Source organism: Panthera tigris, chromosome B2 (genome assembly GCF_018350195.1).
Source record: "Panthera tigris isolate Pti1 chromosome B2, P.tigris_Pti1_mat1.1, whole genome shotgun sequence".
NCBI lineage: Eukaryota > Metazoa > Chordata > Mammalia > Carnivora > Felidae > Panthera > Panthera tigris.
In genome coordinates, this window is record NC_056664.1 from 112,519,051 (window position 1) to 112,540,992 (window position 21,942).

A 21,942-nucleotide genomic window follows, 5' to 3' on the forward strand; every position below is an offset into this window, starting at 1 on the left:
ATTTGACTAAAAATAACAATAAAATAGGTGAAACACAATAAGGATGACACCAAGACTAAATAAAATAAAACTCCATTAAAAAACTAACCAACAGGGGCGCCTGGGTGGCTCAGTCGGTTGGGCGGCTGACTTCGGCTCAGGTCATGATCTCCGGGTCCGTGAGTTCGAACCCCGCGGCGTGCTCTGTGCTGACAGCTCGGAGCCTGGAGCCTGTTTCAGATTCTGTGTCTCCCTCTCTCTGACCCTCCCCCGTTCATGCTCTGTCTCTCTCTGTCTCAAAAATAAATAAACGTTAAAAAAAAAAAAAACTAACCAACAAGAGAAATATGCTTTATCCTATTAAAGATAACAGTGCAATTTCCAGACTCTTCTTCTTTGGCTTATTTGAACCTTACTTGTACTGACTCTTCTCTAGACTTCCCTACTTAGTTCTGCTCTAGTGGAAGTCAAGCCTGCAAACTTTGGCTCTTTATGCTGCACTCAATCATCTCCTAGGAAGCATTTCCACTCTTGGGCCTTCAGTTCTCACCTCAGAGCTGAATCTCCTCAAAATCTATCAATATTAGTCAAAAATCTCACTCCCTGTACAGGACAAGTTCACTTGGATGACCTCTTCAGACCAGACCTAAATGTAACAGCGCCTCCTGCTTTGCCGTGCTCCCAACCAGCACCCTTTCCAAATTAATAGGCCGTAATCAAAACCTTACTCATATTCTCCTTTGATTTCCTACACAACTGTGATAGGCAGTCTTATTTGCCAGTTCCTGGTGTGCTGGGGGCCAAGGCTCTCCCTGCTCTGCTTCTGGACATTTCTGTTGTAATTATGTACAGAGGCCGTTCTGTGCTTTGCTTCTCCTCCCACAATGTGCTTGCACTCTAGTTTATTTAAGGGGACAGGCACTGCAACAGGAAGTGTACCTCATTTCCCCACTCACCACTCTGCTTACTGTCTTCCTCTTCACCCACCCTCCTCTCTAACCAGGCTTCCCCTGCTTATCTCACAGGACCTCCACCGTGTTCCCTTCCAACTCTCCAGTTCCTATGTGGGTAAGGTATCCTACCAGGGCCCCAGCAGGTGGAACCCAATGTTTACATTCTCCTACGTGCAGCGGCCCCGCAGGATGCTTTGAGGAGCAGGGAATGAACCTGTTGTACATGGGCTGGAAAAAAATGCGTATTTTAAATCTGAGATCAAATAGCGTTTAAAAACGAATTCAATTTTTATGATTGGATGACGCATCCACGATAAAAAGCAGTTAAGATCGCAAAACGTTTTTAGGTTGTAGGAAAAGGTAACGCTTCCCTGACCGGGAATCGAACCCGGGCCGCGGCGGTGAGAGCGCCGAATCCTAACCACTAGACCACCAGGGAGCTTGGCCTGGCGGGTTACTGAAGTGTATTTGCTGCTTTAAAAATCTCTACGTAAATCTGGCCGGTAGAAAAGATTGTGATTCTAAGCCCCACCTACTTGGCTTGGGTTTGGAGTCTCAGCTTCCAAAACTGAGGCACAGTTTCTGCGCTCCGAGCCCAGCACCGAGGCAGCTCCTGCGGGAAAAAGCTGGAGCTTCCAACTCCAATCCTCTTCCGAATGCCCTGCTAGAAAAGACGTCCTGAAATTTCATTCTAATTATGAATGTCTGACTGTGTCGGTGCCTATACACAAGTTAGAGTACTGTAATGTTAGAGAACCTTGTAATTTGCTTTATTATTTTCTTAATCATCTAGCTGCTCTTTCTAAACCTAACCTCTGTCGCTTTCTGTCTTTCCCTCTCACGCAGATGTTAAGTGCCACTAAACATTGTACTCAATCTAGATTGTCACTGGCGGAGCGCATTTCACGTTGTCTTGGTGGGTGGGACACCGCACGCGTCCTTGGCACAAGGCACGGGCTCTAAAGCTGTAGGTGCCGAAGGGCCACGTGGCCTCTTAGGAAGCAACTGTGTATCTATCCTGATGATGACTACTTACTTGGGAGTCAGGCTAACGAAGCCGAGAGAGCTGCGGGTGCCGTGCCGAGTGAAGAACCAGGGACAGCATCTGCACCCGGATCCACCAAACCTTGCCACCCGCTGTGTTTCCATTATCCTTTGTTTTTTGTTTTTTGTTTTTTCCAGTGTTATTATCTGGGCAATTGCTTCATCTCTCCGCGTTCTGCTCGAGACGCGGCCAGGAAATGATGCAATTACCAGAGGAGTAAAGAAACCTTACAGCCCATCCTCGATTCAGAAACCCTCTTGAAATACGAGCAGAAGGCAACAGGATGTAACTCCTCTTTGAAGTGCCAACCGTTACAGTTGAACAAATGTAACCCAAGAGACCTCGCTCCGTTGCAAGATGGAAGGAGGCTTAAGTAAAACATAATAAATTCATAATGAACTTGCTCACAACCCCCGGCGCCACTGTGAGTTCCAGCGGGCATCCACCACCGCAGAATCTGGGTGAGCCTGTGCTTGGATATTGTTTCTTGTCTTCAGCAACTCAGAGGTGGTTTAGATTGTTGATAAAATTTGTCTACACTTGTTTAATGATATGCAAACAGGAAGATAAAAGGATTTTTCAGGTCTGATAAATATGGAAATATCACAAGTAATTTTTAAACTTAATTATATTTTAGATAGGACACATACCTCTTTCCTATATCAAGGACTTTTTAGGAAATCAAGTTCGGTAGGTGGAGCTCTTATCTTGGAAGTGGGGATTACCAGAATTTAGTAGCAAAGGGTATGGTTTTGAATAAAAAGATAAAGCAGATATTATTTTTAGAATAATTTTTTAACGTTTTTTTTTTTTTTTAATTTTATTTTTGAGACAGAGAGAGACAGCATGAACAGGGGAGGGTCAGCGAGAGGGAGACGCAGAATCTGAAACAGGCTCCAGGCTCTGAGCTGTCAGCACAGAGCCCGACGCGGGGCTGGAACTCACAGACCGTGAGATCGTGACCTGAGCCAAAGTCGGCCGCTTAACCCACTGAGCCACCCAGGCACCCCTAGAATAATTTTAATAGGGTTAGTCACAATATGCTACAACAGGACAAAAAGGTGCAGTGAAAATTACCATCCCTCTCTTTTCCCCAGCCAGTAATTTCTTTTTCCCAGAGATAACCAGCGTTAACAGTTTCTTCTATATCCTTCTAGAAACAGTCTATGCATGCGCAAGTGAATGTGTATTTTTCCCAACTTTTTATCTTGAAAAATTCCAAACCTACAGGAAATTGCAAGTGTAGGAAAATGAACGCATATATACCCTTCATCTGCACTTGTGCTCCCCAATTTAGTAAGATGAACAACGTGTGACTATCATGCATTGAAATGTGGCTAGCACAAACTTCGATGCTCCATAAGTGATGAATGCCTACTGGTTTTTTAAGCCTTAATATGAAAAACAAAATAATGTAAAATACATCATTAATAATTTTTATGTTGAGGGGTTCCTGGGTGGTTCAGTTGGTTGAGCAACCAATTCTTGATTTAGGATCAGGTCATGATCCCAGGTGGTGGGATCGAGCCCCGCTTGGACTCTGGGCTCTAGGCTGGGCCTGCTTAGGATTATTCTCTCTCTCCCTCTGCCCCTCTCCCCACATTTGTGCATTCATTCTCTCTCTTTCTCTCTCAAAAAAAAGTAAAAAGAACAATTTTTACATTGATTACATTTTCAATTAGAAATATATTGGATTCATATATTAAAATTTCACTTTATTTTCACTTTTTAACATATCTACTAGAATATTTAAAATTATACATGTGCCTTGTATTGTATTTCTATTATACAGTGCTGATCTAGAGTCACCAGTTGTTAATATTTTGCCATATTTACTTCTCTTGATCTTTTTTCTGAAGCATTTTAGGTTAGTTGCAGACATCATAACACTTTACTTGTAAATACTTTATCATCTATTTCCTAAGAACAAGCAATACAACTATCATACTTAGGAAATTCACTTTTTTAATGTTTATTTATTTACCTTGAGAAAGAGGAAGAGAAAGCAGGGGAGGGACAGAGAGAAGAGGAGAGAGAGAATCCCAAGCTGGCTCTGTGCTGACAGCCCTTCGTCCTGGGGCTCTGAGCTGAGCCAAAACCAAGAGTCAGATGTTTAACTGACCAAGCCACCCAGGCACCCTGGAAATTTAAATTTAATACAATATTATTATTTATTATACAGTTAATAATCAAATTTTTCAATTGTCATAACAACACTTTTTGTATTTTTTCTTTTTACCCAGGATGTACTCAAGGATTATACAGTACATTTAGTTGTCACGTTTCTGTATTCTCCTTTTTTTAATCTGGAACAATTCCCCAATTTTTTTTTTTTAACAATATTGACCTTTCTGAATAGTGAAGGACGGTTGTTTCAGAAAGGCCCTCAATTCAGATAAATATTTATTTTGACAAGAACCTTAGGTGATGTGTTCTTCTCAGTGCATTACATCAGAATGTGCATAATGCTGATCTATCACATTATCTTTCATGATCAATGCTGTAGCAGAATAATGGCCCCCATGGGGATGTCCCTATTCTAATCTCCAGAACACATAAATGTGTTACCTCACGTGGCAATAGGGACGTTGCAAATGTGATGAAGTTAAGGGTTTTGAGACACAGGAAATTAATCCTGGATCATCTGAGTAGGCCCAAAATTATTACAAGCGTCCTTATAAATGAAGGAGAGAGGCAGAAGAGTTAGTGTCCTAGCTGTGTGATCTGAGGAAAACTCACCCTGCCTTTCCTGGCTTTGAAGAGGGAGGAAGGAGACTCTAAGCTGAGGAATACAGGTCCCCTCGAGCCTCCAGAAAGAAAACAGCTCTGCCAATACCTAGAATGAGACTCAGGTCAGACTTCTGGATCACAGAACTGTACGATAATAAGTTTGTGTCGTTTCAAGCCCTTAAGTTTGTGGATTTTTTTTTTTACAGCAACTATAGGAAATATACAGTAACTCTGAGTATTTGGCTAAGGTGTCCACCATACTTTGAGAATGTATGAATCTTTTGTTCCTCAGCAAACTTTCACCTGATGGTTTTAGCATCCACTGACAATCTTTGCTTGAATCAATTACTACCATGGTGATTGCAAAATAGTGTTATCATTCTCATGTAAACAACTTCCCATTCTCTCCTTTCTCTTTTTATTCTCTATTTAATTTTTAAATATCAGTTTGGACTCATAGTCTTTTTCTGTTTTTGTGCTTTTATTCAAGGTATTATAATCCATCACTGTCATTTTTCTTAATAATTCAATTGTCCCAAATTTGGCCAGAAAGAGTCCCTTTAAGTTGGCTCCTGCATTCTTTTGACATGTCACCCTAAATTTTTGAGCACTTCTTTATTTTCTGTCACAAGATGGTCCAGGCACACTCTATGCTTTATAGACTGACTTAGGGAGAATTAAGATATTTATGCATGTATCTTTTCTTTTTTAATGTCTTTGTTTTATTTTTACACAAAGAGGAACGTACTCTACATACTTTACATAAGTTTTTTAAAAATACCTTTTGAAGTATATTTCAAAAATTCTTTAAAAAAATTTTTTTTAATGTTTATTTATTCTTGAGAGAGAGAGAGAGACAGAGACAGAACATGAGCAGGGGAGGGGCAGACCAAGAGAGGGACATAGAATCTGAAGCAGGCAGAGCATGACACAGAGCTCAAACTCATGAACCATGAGATCATGACCTGAGCCAAAGTCAGATGCTTAACTGCCTGAGCCACCCAGGCACCCCGCCCCCCACCAAGGATGCCCATTCTTTACATAAAAAGTTATTCATTATTTTTGATAACTAAATAGTATTCCACTGTTTCAATATTTTATTAAAGCCATTTCATACTGGTCATTTGGATTATTTCCAATCATTTGCTTTCACCAAAGTACTAAAATGAATGACTTGGCCCAACCTAATTTAGCATTTAGTTTTTATTAATTTTTCCCAAAACAACTCAACTTACAGAGTACCAATTTCTGATTTGAAAATGTTGTTATATATTAGAAGAAAAATCATGGCATCTGATTCAAATTCACTTATAATTTATTGACAATTTTAGTTTTCAATTTGATTTCAACCTGACTCAGCTATTCTTCTTAAGTTCATTAATTTATGTATTAAAGAGATATTTATTGACTAATATATGTCAGGGACTATATTAGGCACCAAAGATATCAAGGTGAACAAAATGGGATTCTTGACCTTGAAGTTTAGTCTGGTGGGGTTCAAGTAAATAAGTAATTACAGTAGAGTAGTGAATAGTAAAACACAGGTATGACTATATTTTAATAAATTTATTTAATATATTAAAAATGCACCACTCATCATGCATACTTTGCTGATGGGAGTGTAAAATGGTACAGTTACCCTGGAAAATAACTTGGCAATTTCTTATAAAACTAAACATGCACTTACCACATGACCCATCAGTTGTACTCTTGGGAACTTATCCCAGAAAAATGAAAACTTATGTTCACACAAAATCTTCCCACAAATGTTTATAGCAGCTTTTTAATAATAGTCCCAAAGTGGAGACAACAGAAAGGTCTTTCAATAGGTGGATGGTTAAACTGTGGTACATCCATAACATGGAATACTTATCAAAAAAAGGAACCCGCTATTGATCCACATAACACCTTGGATGGTTCCCAAGAGAGTTAGGCTGAGTGGGAAAAAAAAAAAAAAAAAAAGCCAATCCAAAATGTTACAGATGGTGTGATTCCTTTTACTTTTTAAAAATTTTATTTATTTACTTTTGAGAGAGAGGGGGGAGTGGGGAGGGGCGGAAAGAGGGAGAGAGAGGGGGAGGGGGGAGAGAGAGAGAGAGAGAGAGAGAGAGAGAGAGAGAGAATCCTAAGCACGCTCTGTACTGCCAGTGCAGAGCTCGATGCAGGGCTTGAACCTATGAACCATGAGATTATGACCTGAGCCAAAATCAAGAGTTGGATGCTCAAATGACACTAGCCACCCAGGTGCCCCTGGTATGATTGCTTTTATACAGCACTTTTGGAATTATAGAGATAAAAAGGGATTCGTGATTTGCAGGGATTAGAGATGTGGTTGGGAGGAGGAGGATGGATGTGACTTTATAAAGGGGTAGGTTGTGGGAGCTTTGTGGTGCTAGAACAGTCCTGTGTCTTATTGTGGTGGGTAGAATAATCTGTACAGATGATAAAATTGCTTAGAACACACACACACACGCACACACACACTCACACATGAGTGTATGTAAAACTGATGAAATACAAACTTGAAATATCATACCAATATCATTTTTCTGGTTTTGATATTGTACTGGAGTTACCCAAATGTTGCCATTGAGGGCGACTGGGGTCAGTGGGGGTGGTTGGAACCTGAGACTTCCCTACACATTTTTTCCAACTTTTTATGAATCTACAATGATTTCCTTTGAAAAAACCCTATTCAGCTTATTGCACTCTAAATTTCTTTCATCTAACAAGGTCAAACAACAACTACCAGTTCAGTTTAGGGATTCATTTCAGAATTTTAAATGATATCTTAGCTACAATGTCTTTGCACCAGCTTATTTAAGTTTTTCAGAAAATGTAAAAAATATGTGATGAATTCTCAAGCTACTGAACAGACTATTTTTAGCAGAAACAAGACAGAGGAAAGTTTCCAAGAGCAGATACTTATTAGTGAATTGTGAATAAAAGAAAAGGGCAAATTTATTGGGCTTAATCTAAGTAATCAACCGTAAGTTCTATGTGCTTACCGGCACCCGGACAGCAATCCATTTCTATATACATCAGTATTTCTTTCTCAATACACTCTGGCAGGCTCCTCCTTTCAAATGACAAGGAGATTTCTACCTCCACTTTAGATTTTATGACAAGCCGAGAAAAGCACTGAACCATCCACAAAAGGACCATCCACAAAAGGACCTATTGACATTTTTCTCAAAATTCAAGGTGGTAATCCACGATGATCTGTACCAATGACACCAGTTGTAAAAATGAACCACTGCCTTCAACACTATTAAATCGTGAACTCAATTCTATCTCTCTAGGTCCAGGATAACTACCACAAACATCCAGAGATGACATTAGTATTTACCTCCTCTGGAACCCCTGAGCTCCAACTAACCTAAGTCAGGCGTGTGAGAGGAGGTGCTTCTGTGCGAGGAAAAGGATAGGTTTAACTACTAAAGAATGAAACTGCTTGGTGATAGTAGACCGAACTCATCACCCAATGCACAAATCTCCTCTCCAGGCCCTTATGGAGAAAAATTCCAAAGGAGTTTCAATTCTTTCAATTCATTGTAAATTCATTGCTTATCCAGGGAGCTTTTCATTTTGGCAAAGTGCTATTTGCTGATATCCTGGAATTCCAGTGCAAGTAAATGTAACCAGTGTAGCATTTAAAAAGAGACACACTAGCATGCTTCTTGATTACAAAATTATCTTTAGATATATATGTAAGAAAAATACTGTACACATTTGCAGTAACAGTTTCTATTGTTTGGTAATGTTTCCCAAAGCCCTCCAGGAAGTTGCTTGGGAGAACACCTGATGCCTGACTGCAGGGATCCAGTTGCCCCCCCACTGGTCCAATTTCTATCCTGTGCAGCACGAAAGAGGAAGGCTAGTGAAGTGACCCCTCTTTTCTTCTGTTAAGAGCTAAAGTAATCTCTGCTTCTCCATATCTACTCCAAAGTCTCATCATACAGGGTTCTTTATACCAAAAAAAGCAAGATGACAATTCCACCTAAATTGCCCTACAATGGCCAACAGAGGTAAAAAGGATGGTTTTCATATTTCACAGAGGCCCTCATAGCCATAAAATTAGTGTAGCACTGTAATTTTTCATTAACTCAACATTTACCAAGCACCTACTAGCCAGGTACATGAGGAGTGCCAGGGATACAATGAAAAAACCAAACAACCAACCAACAAAAACCTTTACTATAGTAATGTATATTATTAAAGTAATAGCTAACTTTTCTTGAAGGTCACATTCTAAGCATCATTCATGGATTACCTCATTCAATCCCTCTATCCACCTTGTAAAGTTGATACTATTATCATCCACCTTTTACAGATAAAGCAACAGCGGTTAAGTAACATATGCAAGGTCAGCACAGGTAAAGCTATAGTCTGAAGTCAGTGCCTGAATTCCTAGAGATTACCATGTTCTTAAGAAGTACACATTCTAATGAGGTTTGATCTTTAGTGTACTAATATTTCCCAAATGATTAAGTATTTCATTTTTCTCTCAATTAAAATTTCACCTTCTATTTATTTACGTATTTTATTGATTTATTTTTAAATGTTAATTTATTTTTGAGAGAGAGAGAGAGAGAGAGACAGAGAGAGAGAGAGAGAGAAGGAGGGTGCAGAGAGAGAGGGAGACAGGATCCCAAGAGGGCTCTGCCCTGACAGCAGAGAGCCCAATGTGGGGCTCAAACTCACAAACCATAAGATCATGACCTGAGCCGAAATCTGACGCTTAATGGACTGAGCCATCCGGGGGCCCTTCACCTTCTATTTAGAGCAGCACTCTCCAGAATAATTTTTTGTAATAATGGAAATATTCTATTCTGTCCAAAAGAGTAGCCAGTAGCTGTGTTTGGCTTTTCAGCACTTGAAATGTGGCTAGTTGAATGAAAAAACACATTTTAAATTAAATTTAAATTTAAATGGCCACAGGGCACCTGGGTGGCTCAGTGGGTTAAGCAATAGACTTCTTGATTTTGGCTCAGGTCATGATCTCACATTTTGTGAGATCGCAAGCCCCAACTTGGACTCTCAGAGCCTACTTGGGATTCTTTCTCCCTTTCTCTGCCGCTCCCCCCCCCCCCCCCCCCCCCCCCCCGCTTGTGCTTTCCCTTTCACTCTCTCAACATAAATAAATAAACTTAAAAAAAAATAAATTGAAGTGGTCACATGTGGCCAGTTTTGGACAGCACACATCTAGAGGATAAGGAAATGATTTTATTTCTTCTGGTTCCTCTATAAAGACAGTGCTTAGGCCAGTCAATAAATGCTAAGTTAATGAAAAAGAGCTAGTGAAGAATATTTAAGGGGGAATTTTCTCTCCCTCTAAGCTGAGGAGCACAAATCTTTATTATACCAGGACTTCCACTGTGATGTTATAATAAGCATGTGATACAGTATGCAGTCCTAGAGAAGTTCATAAAGATATGAAAAAAGATACTTAAGTTACCTTCAGTGCTTTTGAAAGGCTGACATTTTATAATTGATGCTTATTACTTTTAAAATACATACTCAGTTATATCTTTGTCTAATAAAAAAAGATCACCAGGTGCCTGGGTGGCTCAGTCAGTTAAGCCTCTGACTCTTGGTTTTGGCTCAGATCATGATCTCTCAGTCCATGAGTTGAGTCCCACATCAGGCTGTGTGCTGACAGAGCAAAGCCTGCTTGGGATTCTGTCTTCCTTTCTCTCTGCCCCACGCCTCCCTCAAAATAAATAAAAATAAACTTAAAAAAATCACTAGTTTCTTGAGAAAACATGGGAATGTATATAAAGAAAAAAAAGGAGACTCTGGGTGGCAAAAGGATGGACAGAGTCAAGAATTTCAGCTCAATGAACATTTCTGCAAATGTCCTTCTACACACTGCGTTCTAAGCAAACTTCATAACTTTTGTTAGCGTGAGCAACTGCTAAATTCTCATTAGGTGACTTAACTCTGTCACTTACACGTCGCAGACACATAAACATTTCGATAGCTGGGTTATTCTGAATCTGGGGGCAAAATACCATGACCAATAATAGGTATCTTTTGGATATGAACTGGGGCTCTAGATCAAAGTCCTCTAAGTGGCCAAGTCATGTGTCCGTGTTTCCTGACTCCTAAGCAGTTCAGCTGCCACCCTCCTCCACATGCTCAAGAAATCTTCCAGATTTTATCGGTTTGTACCGCTATGGAACATGTCTTATCTTTGCCCATTTAAAAAAAAAGCAAACAAAAAAAACCCCTTAGATTTCCAAATCATAAAAGCACCGATCAAAGAAGTGTGAGAGTGGCTCAGTTTCTCTGGAAAGCCCAAACAATGTTCTTTTGATTCAATAAAATCAAGTCTTTGTAGTGTAAGTGGAATTTTCCCTTGAACATAATTAGCAAATCACACAATGCCTAAAGATGTAAACCGGAGGCCCCATTTTATACATGTTCAGTGCAGAATTGAGCGATTATTCCGTTTCTCGCAAGATAGTATAACATGACCTACTTGCAACTGAAATCCGAAAGCCACCACTGTTAAATGCTTGGCTCGGCCTTTGAGGAGAGGCTGATACAGCATCAGCAGCATCAACAACCCAGAGGAGGCCACTATCTAGTGGGCCTGTGTGTACGGCCTCTGACACACCAATGTTATCAGGCCAGCTGCAGACTCCGCCGTGAGTTGTGTTGTGTGTGTGCAAGGGTAAACCTCAAGATCAAATCCTCCTAGTCATCTTGCAGTGCTGGTCATGGGACCACAGAGGAAACAGCTCCCAAGTGGGGATGGGAAGCTCACAGGCACTGCCCCGCTGCTGATGCAAATCCTCCCCCCAACCAAGGCTCTCTCGGGTCTCTGCCAAGTGTCGGCCTGGAGGGCCCAACTGCTACGTCCCGACCGCTGTAATGATTATAATTTGGCAGCATCCGGGATGCAGTACCAGGAACGGGAACGGGAGGGGGAGGAGATGGTGGGCCCCTTTGCGAAACGTAACGCCGGAAAGGACAGAAGGATGAATTAATTGTGGCCAGTAGCCCCCAAGCTGGAAGGAAACTCAAGGTTTTAAGGCCCGGGGAGACGCTTTATAACTTCGGCTCTGCTCTCAAAGCCTCACTTGAAGCGCGGTGCCACGGCAGGCCAGCTGTAGGGGATGCGGCCCGGGGCGAGGTAAGAAGACCCTCCCAGGCTCCACCATCCGGGTCCGGCCTCCAGGGTAGCAGCGAGCTGGCTCTCGGAGGCGTCACAATGGGCCGAGGCCTGCGGAGGCCGCGCGCGCAGCTCCCCGGGGCGGAGCCGCGCCCGGGACTGGGGCTGTGCCGGGGCAGCGGAGGCTGCAGCAACCGGGGGTGGCCGGGGCACCCAGCCTTCCAGCTCCGAGGTCGCCGGGGCGGGGAGGATGCCGCAGCCCGAGCCGCGGAGCCCGGCCGCCGAGCTTTCTAGCCCCCGCCGCCGCGGAGGGGCGCAGAGCGTGGCGCGGGCCGGGCGGAGCTAGAGGCGGGCGTCTGCACCGCGTCGCGCCACCCGCAGTTCCCCGCCTCCGGCCGGGCCCGCGAGCCTGTCGCGGCCGATGCCCTGACCGCGGGCGCAGCTGCAGGGTTGGCAAGGCGCCGCGCCCGGGAAGAGGCCTGAGGAGTCCTGGCGGCGCCCGAGTCCATCAGCTCCGGACGCCGGTCCCCTGGGGCACGCGCCTCGCCGCTCCTCCCTCCCGTCCCTGCTCCTCCTCGCTGCACGATCCTCCCCCGACCCCTCCTTCCACCCACCCTGGAGGATGCGCTCCCCCGCGCCGAGCAGCAGAGGCCACCGCTCCCAGAAATGCGTGCGCCCGATCCCCTTCTCCCGGACCCGCGGAGCCGGCGCCCCCGCCCTGTAGGTAGGTGGGTGAGGCGGGGACCCGCTCTCGCAGCCGCCCGCAGCTGATGCTGCCGCTGGGGAGAGGCGGGCAGCCGGGGCCAGGACCCGCCAAACTTGCCTCCTGCCCGGGCTCGGGAGAGCCCTCGGAGGTGTGCTAATGGCGCTGGAGGCAGACCTCGTTAACCTGACAACCTCTTGTCGAGCTCGGAAGGCCGAATGGTGGCGAAGGAGAGCTTGACCCTTCTCCGCTTACCCCCCCCCCCCTTCCCCACCCCCGGCCCGGTGGCTGCGGGCGGGGGTGGGGAGGACCGGTGGGCTCGTGGCTTATTTGGGCGGTGGGGGCTGGTGGGGTACCGTTGTATTTTCAGCAGCTCAGGTGGAAATATGTCACCGTATTTTTTCGGCTGGATGAGCAGATGCGTTCTTCCTGTTTTAGCCAAACGTGTAAGCACGCAAAGCGTTATTTTAGCGGCACGTAGAAGTAGCGGCGGATTTTTGTATATTTCAGAACTGGCTGGCTGGTATATAAAATTGATGGCTCAGTCCCCTACAGTCAACATTTTAGGGCCAGTTAGGGAAGGTCAGATTATTATTCCAGAAGTCAGATTATTCCGGACGTAGATGAGGCTGGGGTATTCTGTTGCTTGCTCGAGGAGCTTCCTGCTTTCCTAAAGCGATGTGTTTTAAGAGTGGCAAGTTTGATACAGGTGTCGGGAGTTGAGAATCTGCTGGAAGGATGCACCCGGGCGGCCAGCAGAGGCAGTCTTGGGCGCAGCCTAGCTTCCAGCTAGGTGTTACGGTTTGTGTTTTGGTTTATGAACTCTTTCTTTTCTCCCAAGTGTGAAGTTCATACATCAGGGCTTTGAGCACGATTGTCTCTTCTCGGGCTGTCCTTTAAAAAAATAATTTTATATTCAGCAAGAAGCTTTAGAGTTTTGGAGAGTAGATCATTGTGAACTCCAATTTTATATTAACGTGTTAAGTAAGGTTTAGAGCTTTGGAAAATGAGCCGATGTCAGCTCCAGGAGGACAGAGTCTTCATCTTGTTCAATTCTGTAATGCAATGCGTCTGATGGATAATGGGCGCTCATGAGTTATTTGTTGAATGAACTGTGTTTTAAGCTTCATCTAAAGACAATTGAGGATTGCATGTATCTGTCCTGTGGCTTTTGAAGTTTAACTGGATTTTAAAAATTGCCTCTTTTACAAAGAGTCAAATTAAATTCTCTTAACAGTTTTAAGTATGAATTTTGGCATTCTCAGGACCACATGCTATCTTTCTTTAATTGTGTTATTAAATGAGGTAATTCTCTTCCACTCCTAATATAAGTGCATTTCATTCTAAGCTTGCAGATTTTTTAACGTCGTTGATAATCAGACATATTTCTAATAAACTCTCAAATACAATTTCAAGAATACATTTCATGTTTAAAAGAAAATTATGTTACTCCAGAGGTAACAGTGATGTGGTTAGTAAATGACATATTAACTCTGGTTGATTTGAGTTGTTGTGGATGATCTAATTATATTTTATTACAGGTAAAGGTAAAAATAAAGCATTTAGAAGTGACCGTGACTCCTAAGCGTTTCAAAATATATGGTATACCCATTTTCAACTGTATAGGTTTTCCTCAGTATATAAGCATATTGATTTCCAAATTTGTCAAATTTTGGAAATCAGGGATTTTGAAGATCCCATGTCTTGATGCTTTTAAATTTTGTGTTATCTTGGAAAAATCAAGGATAACTATCATATTTCATTGGCTATGTTTTTTCATTATGAAATTTCCTGTTTTGATTTTGTTTTTATTTTCCTGTTATATAAGTTTTATGAGTCAGTCAGTATTAACCTCTTTTCAGTAACTTTATTTAACACAATTATCTGGGAGTAGTCCAGTAATTTATTTTCTTTTTTTTTTCTTTACTTTTTTTGTCATTTAAAAAAATGTTTTTAAGATTTTATTTTTAAGTAATCTCTATACCCAGCTTGGGGCTGGAACTCACAACCCTGAGATCAAGAGTCACATGGGCCAAGAGCCAGCCAGGAGCCCCCCCCCCTTTTTTTTTTTTTTGTCATTTTAATACCTCATCACTATCCTCACTACATACTACCCAAAAAGCTTACTTTCGTAAAACTATGGTAAGCCACAGTTTATTACTATTACTCTGCAGCCTAGTTGGGCTCTTCCTAGATGGGGAGGAAATCAGATTTCTATGTAAAAGATGGTAAGATTGGGGGAACCAATTGTGAGAGGGAACATATGAAAAATATTATGATTTATTAAAAGTAAGCAAAAATCCTCCCTGAAATAAAGATAATTCTATTTCATATCTTTGTAATCAAGAATATTGAGCAGGTAATTTACATGGCTTTTACTTGTTCACTTTAATTTCTCAAAAGAGCCCTCACCTATGGTTGCCTAAACGCTTTTTACTTTGTTGCAGATAATAAACACTTATTTGTTCATTTGACAAATAGAAATTGAGTGCTTAGGCTGTGCTGACACTCTTGGCCTTGAAACCATCAAGTAAGAGCTAGTTTTTAATCTCAGAATGGGAGAGGCATTTTTCTGTGTGTCCTGCATCCAAATGCGCAATGTCTCTGATTGGATGACTCACAGGGCCCTATCTGGTGAACCCCCAACACCCTGCCCTCATATGCACTACTGGAACGCAATTCTAAGACTCAGTATACTCTCTCCTATCTTTCTGTATCTTTCCCAAGATTTTATTGCCAAAATTTCTATCCCTTCCTTTCAAAATGTTATTGACTGTCCTTTTTTTTTTTTAAATCACAGTTCTTTTGTATCCCAGCCCATAATTTTTGTAGTTGTTCTTTACATCCAGTGGTATCTACCCAATTTATATATGTTGGAACCAAAATTGTTATGGTTGCAGAAAAAGTGTGGAAAAGAAAATTTGTATGACCTTGAATTTCAAATATGGGGAACTGGTGGTTGAAGAATAATTGTTGTCTATTAGTGTCCTCTGAACAATGGCATAGAATGCCTTTGTACATACCAGAGAATATCAGTTGTCTGCACAAAAATTTGATCTGAATCTCAACTGGGAGAAATGATGCGTACAGAAGATTGGCAGAATAAAGGCCATTAAGTCCACATATTCCATTCCAATTCTAAGTGTTAGACCAGCAGTCGAGCCAGATTTTCAGAAATGATGTGGTTTGGTTACCTTGTTTTGCTTCCTTTGCACCCCCACCCCCTCGGTTGTGCTCACGCTGAAGGATTCTGCTAATAACAGCAGTCACAAGAAACCTGCTGTTCTGTTACTTAGGAGTTGCGGTTACCAAGATCATGGTTCCTTTTGCAGCTCTTGTGTGAAGACCCAGGCAAGTTCCATTTAGTGATGAATGCCAAAGAAAAACTTTACTTCCCCTGCACCATTATTATGTCTTTTTTTCATCATGCAAAACTAGGATGACATAATTGATTATATTTCCCTTTTTGATTTGGCAACATACAAATGCAGAATCAAATTTGCAGCTCAATTTTAATAACCCTGTAAAAACTTATGACCTAATATTGATGTTCTGACTTTTCCTTGGTATTGGGCTTCTGTTCTACCTTGTTTCTCTTGATTCTGATTTTTATATAATTATATTTTCCCACTTTATTGAATTTATTATTTAAAGCTGACTCACATCCTTTGTGAAGCAAGGCAAAACATAACACACAAAACCAAATGAAAACATTTGCAGAATTGATCTCTGGACACATATGTTTTTGATTAACAACTTAATTCCATTAAATATCATTTGAACAAGAATTGAAAGTTTAGTATATTTGAGCTTATACAGCCAAATGGAAAACAGTGTGCCTTAGCTTAGCAAAACTAAATTCCTCTTATTTATTTATTTATTTATTTATTTATTTATTTATTTATTTATTTATTTTTGAAAGACAGAGCATGAGCAGGGGAGGGGCAGAGAGAGAGGAAGACACAGAATCCAAAGCAGGCTCCAGGCTCTGAGCTGTCAGCACAGAGCCTGACGTGGGGCTCAAACCCACAAACCATGAGATCATGACCTGAGCCAAAGTCAGTCGCTTAACCGACTGAACCACCCAGGTGCCCCACAATTCCACTTATTTATATTTGAGTTTATATAGCCAAATGGAAAACAATGTTCCATAGTTTTGCAAAACTAAATTCCACTTATTTTGTAACTATTAAATTCATGTCCACTTACCACTTATTTAAAATTGGTAAAACCATTCAATTTAAGTCAGTCATTTCTGGAGTATCTGCCTCATGTGTTTTGTTAGGCTGAACAGGAGATTTATTCCTCCTAATTTTTAGAAAGTTATTTTAGCCGAAGAGCTACCCTAAACTAGCTTAACACTCATCATAGTGGACCTCAAATCTGACCTCTTTCACATCAGTAATTTATTTGATTCATCTTTGTTTTAATAAATCAGATTAATAGATTCTTCTAGAGCCTCTTTTATTTACCAAACATTTAAAAGATCAAGCTGAGTTAATTGACCAAACCTTCTTGATTCTGATATTTCAATAACTACCTGTTAAGTTGGTTGAATTTAACGAGGTAATTATTTACATTTATATGATGCCAAGTTCAGTTTGATATGTTTGTCACCCAGGTCAACAGATAGATTGGTCCTTCTTAAGGTGCAGTCCAGGAGCCTTTGGGGCAAAAATAATCTGAGTTGAAAAGTGCACTTTGAGGTGCACTTGGGTGTCCCAGACGGTTGAGTGTCTGACTCTTGATTTTGGCTCAGATCATGATTGATACCAGGGTTGTGGGATCAAGTCCTGCGCAGGCTTTGTGCTGAGCGTGGAGCCTGCTCAAGATTCTTTCTCTCTTTCCGTCTGCCCCTCTCCCCCTGCCTCTCTCAAAAACAAACAAAAAAGTACATCTTTAACCATTAGAGTGGTTTGGAGAGAGATGTGGGCAGATTTTTACAAAGAAGCATTTCATTTCAATAACCTATATGTCTTTTCAAAATTTTGTTTTAATAGTAGATAATACCTTTTTAAAATTTTTTTAAATGTTTATTTTTGAGAGAGACACAGAGCACAAGCAGAAGAGGGGCAGAGAGAGAGAGAGAGAGGGAGACACAGAATCTGAAGCAGGTTTCGGGCTCTGAGCTGTCAGCACAGAGCCCAACGTGGGGCTCAAACTCATGATCTGAGCTGAAGTCGGCTGCTTAACCAATTGAGCCACCCAGGCGCCACCCTTTTTTGATTCAAAAGGTACAAATGGTATATAATAAAAGGACTCTCTCATCCTCTTTCCCTGGTTACCTGCTTCCCCTGTTTACTGGCAACCAATGCTACCAGTTCATTGGGATCCTCCAGTGACATTTTATGCATTTGCAAGCAAATATGAACGTTCAGTCTGCTTGTTTTATCTACTAACCATTTCTCGAATTCCCCTCTCTCCATTCCCACTGCCCTTGTTTGGCTCCTCAGATGCTTTGGACAGTTGCCTGCATTTTACTTTCTGCTACATTTCAACTCTCCACATTTCAGCCGGTCTTCCTTCTACACTTCCCTCTTCAGGGGCACCAGGGTGGTTCAGTTGTCCAAGCATCCAACTTAAGGCCAGGTCATGATCTTCAGTTTGTGGGTTGGGCCCCATGTCAGGTTCTGTGCTGACAGCTCAGAGCTTGAACTCCGCTTCAGATTCTGTCTCCCTCTCTCTCTGCCCCTCCCCTGCTTGTGTTTTCTCTCTCTCAAAAATAAATAAATATTTAAAACAATTAAACGTCTCTCTTCATACCTTCTAAAGGATTCCCATCCTACACAGGAAGGAGTCCACCAGAGATCTTACTGGGCTCTTGGGCTCTGGAGGAATTCATCTTTTACCCCTTGTACTTCCCTGTCATGCATTTGGCCTGCAGTTCTTGACTCCCTCCCTTCCCCCCTTCACCCCAAATTATAGACCTTTTATGACAATCCGATGGAAGTTCATGATCTCATCACACACCACACACCACACACCATTTTGCCTGCACATCCTTCTTTTGGATCCCAAATTAAGAATCTCTACTACCATATAAAACTGCTTGTCACTTCCTGCATATGCATAGCATATGATTTTTCTTCTCCATGCTGTTCCCTCTGGAACACTCTGTGCTCCCATTTTGCTTAACAAGACACACTCACTTCTGGTGTCATCTCCAGGGGGCATTCTTAGGTGAGATTCCATAAACTCATGGAGACTTCCCCGCGTAATTTAGCGTCCCAAATTGGTTTCCATACTGGGAATAGGCATTTCTCATAAACAGCAAAATTGCTTTTCTAGTAGAAATTAACTATGACTTTGGATAGCATGTTATGATCAGTTAAAAAAGAAAAAAGCCCAGGCTGAAGCTTTCATTTAACCATTCATCCCTCTTCTACTCTCCCCTACCCCCAGTAGAGTACATGTCTATCATTTTCTCTAGCATCCCTGACTTCCTTTACTAATTCTTTCTCAAACATTGTGTTAACAACCTTTTAAGATAACTTTTGCTTATTATGGCCCACATCTGGGAGTGTGTCTTTTGTGCCTCCGCCCTTGTGTTTGCCTCTGTGATTGGTACACAGAGTGGCAAAAACCTCCAGATAGGGTGCCATTAAACATCGACCCTGTCAGATGACACGAATCATCTGGAGAGAGTGGTCCATCCTAAGAAGTGACTCCTAAGCATGTGAAGGAGGTATTTTTAGTTCCAAGCCAAGTAATCAGAGGGTGTCCTGTGTGCTCAGTTTTATTGCAAAGTGCCTGGCATGAGGTAATTTGCTGTTGACTGATTAACAGAGGATTTAGAGAGTAAGAATATAATAGGGTTTGTTCAGCACTGTTCATGTGGAATCCTGACTGGTAGATGATTCTGATCACTAATCAGGTATGCCTTGTAGAATAGGAAAAAATCGTGAGATGACTTTGTAGTTATGAGATCCTTCCAGGTCTTTCATTTTCTTTCTGTAATTCTCACCTCAGCAAACTTCAGATTTACTGATTTGTTTCCTCAGACCTGTTGATGCTAGGAATTGAGGGTGTCCTGAGGAGTAGTCATGAATATTCTAGCCATCAGGTAAAAATAGCCCCTGCTGTATGATATAAAGCACAATTTTAGGCTGTTTGGAGGGCCTGCTCATTCCTTATGGTCCCAGTGTTTACATCTGAACCCTCCTCCCTAGGTCTTGGTGATTCCCTTAATACACTGCCTGTCTACTGGGTTCCACTGAAACAGTTCATTAGTAGCCCTCTGATCTCTCAAATCATGGCACTTTCCAAAACAGTTTGTTTAATATGCCTTAACTTATTTAAAAAAAATTTTTTATTGCTTATTCGTTTTGAGAGACAGAGACTGAACACGAGCGGGGGAGGGGCAGAGAGAGAGAGAGAGAGAGAGACACAGAATCTGAGGCAGACTCCAGGTTCTGAGCTGTTAGCACAGAGCCGGATATGGAGCTTGAACCCACAAACCGTGAGATCGTGACCTGAGCTGAAGTCAGATGCTTAACCAACTGAGCCACCCAGGCGCCCCATATGTCTTAACTCTTTTAAAAGCATTCTATAAGAAATTGTTTTAGTCCGTTCAGACTGCTGTAACAAAATACCATACACCGGGCGACTTGTAAACAGCAACATTTATTGCTCCCAGTTTAGAGACTGAAAGTCCCAGATCAGGGCACCAGCTTGGTCGAGCTGTGGTGAAGCTCCTTTTCCAGGTTGCAGACTGCTGACTTCCCATTGTGTTCTCACATGGGAGAAGGCGCGAGGGATCTCTCTGGGACCTCTTTTATGAGGGCACTAATCCCATTGATGAGGGGTCTAGTCTGACCTCATGACCTAACCACTTCCCAAAGGCCCCACCTGATATTATCACCTTGGGCATTAGCTTTCCAACAGATGAATTTGGGGGTGGTGGAGACACAATCATTCAGTGTATAGCAGGAATAGGAAATTCACAGATCAGTAGCTACAGATAGCCAAGACATGAAAAAGTATTCAACTTCATTGTATCAAAGAAATGCAGATTATAATTAGATTTTAAAAGTCCATGACAGTGCTGGGAAGATTGAGGTTGGGTCATATTCCTTTTTTCATAGGCGGTGAGAAGGTATGTTGGTATACTTTATTTTGTTTATTTTTTAATGTTCATTATTTTATTTTTTGGGAGAGTGTGTGTAGGTGGGTGGGGGAGGAGCAGAGAGAGGGGGACAGAGGATCTGAATCAGGCTCTGTACTGACAGCAGAGAGCCTGATGCGGGGCTCGAGCTCATGAACTGTGAGACCGTGACCTGAGCTGAAGTCAGACACTTAACCAACTGAGCCACCCAGGGGCCCCTATGTTGGTATATTTAGATTGACAATAGTTTAGATAATAGAATGTTTTGGCACCAGTGGTTCTATCCTAAGAGTATATCCTAAGGAATTCAGGAATGAGGCTTAATTTCAGTGATTACTGTACTGTCTTTGGGCAGCATGTGAAATGGTCGAGGGGTTAAGAGGAGGGGTTCTGGAGCCAGGTGCCCCACTTGGAATCCTATTCCACCCCTTACCAGCCCTGTGAACTTAGGCAAGTTAATTTCTCCTTGATTTTATCATCTATAAAATGAAGATAATAGTATCTACCTCCCATACTGTATTGAGAATTAGATAAGTTAATATATGTAAAGTACAGTCACAGAGTAAGCAACTCTAAGTGTTAGTTGTTATCAAGGATGATGATTTGAAAATTTGAGACAAATCCAACAGTGGAGTCATGTTTAAGTGATAGTATACCAAAGACCCTAATTTGATTTTAAAACGTACCTGCATAGAAGACAGGAAAGTGACAAAATAGTAAAGCTTTTCCCCCCTTGATGGGATCATAGGTAATTTCTGTTTTTCACATTTTTATTATCCATATGTATTACAATGATACTTGTTAGACATTATAAAATTAATGTATCATAGGATTCTTATATTCTCAATGTTTCTTTATCAAATGTATATTCGTTTTGACATATTTTACTTTCTCTTCCTCCTTTCAAATCTGCTAATATTTCACTTCCCCAACATTTTCACCCACATGCCATCTGCTTGATATTTTCTTGCACTTAGCTTGCTTGTTTTGTGTATAGATCAGCCCCAAGGCTAGTTCTTCAAGAATAAGTAGACCAAATGAAATGATTGATGACATTTTAGTGCTGGTGGCTTTCTCATGGAAGTTTAAGCCAGAGAATGCAGCTGCCATGATAATGGCTCTGTATCTTCTCTACATTTCGGGCACTCCTCCTTATCTCCTGCTCCCCATCTGAATGAACTCAGCACTCCAGGACCCCTCTCACACACAGGGGTAATTCCTGCCTCTGGGGCTGTTGACTGCCCCCTTTATTGGAGATTTCCTGCACATTTCTTCCTTTAAAGCCAATATTCTGCACCAGGTTGATAC

The 21,942-nt window shown here is 41.8% G+C and overlaps 1 protein-coding gene and 1 non-coding gene across 4 annotated transcripts in view; one reads left to right on the top strand and one right to left on the bottom strand.

The window, feature by feature from the left end:
* Window positions 1-1,299: 1,299 nt before the first annotated feature.
* Window positions 1,300-1,371, bottom strand: TRNAE-CUC. Its single transcript has one exon. It is a non-coding gene; the product is annotated as a tRNA-Glu (tRNA).
* Window positions 1,372-11,975: 10,604 nt separating this feature from the next.
* Window positions 11,976-21,942, top strand: part of NCOA7 (nuclear receptor coactivator 7) — a 154,997-nt gene continuing 145,030 nt past the window's right edge. For all 3 annotated transcript variants that reach the window (XM_042987116.1, XM_042987117.1, XM_042987118.1), the window contains exon 1: window positions 11,976-12,551. The gene's annotated coding sequence lies outside the window, so the exon portion shown is untranslated. The remainder of the gene's footprint in view (window positions 12,552-21,942) is intronic.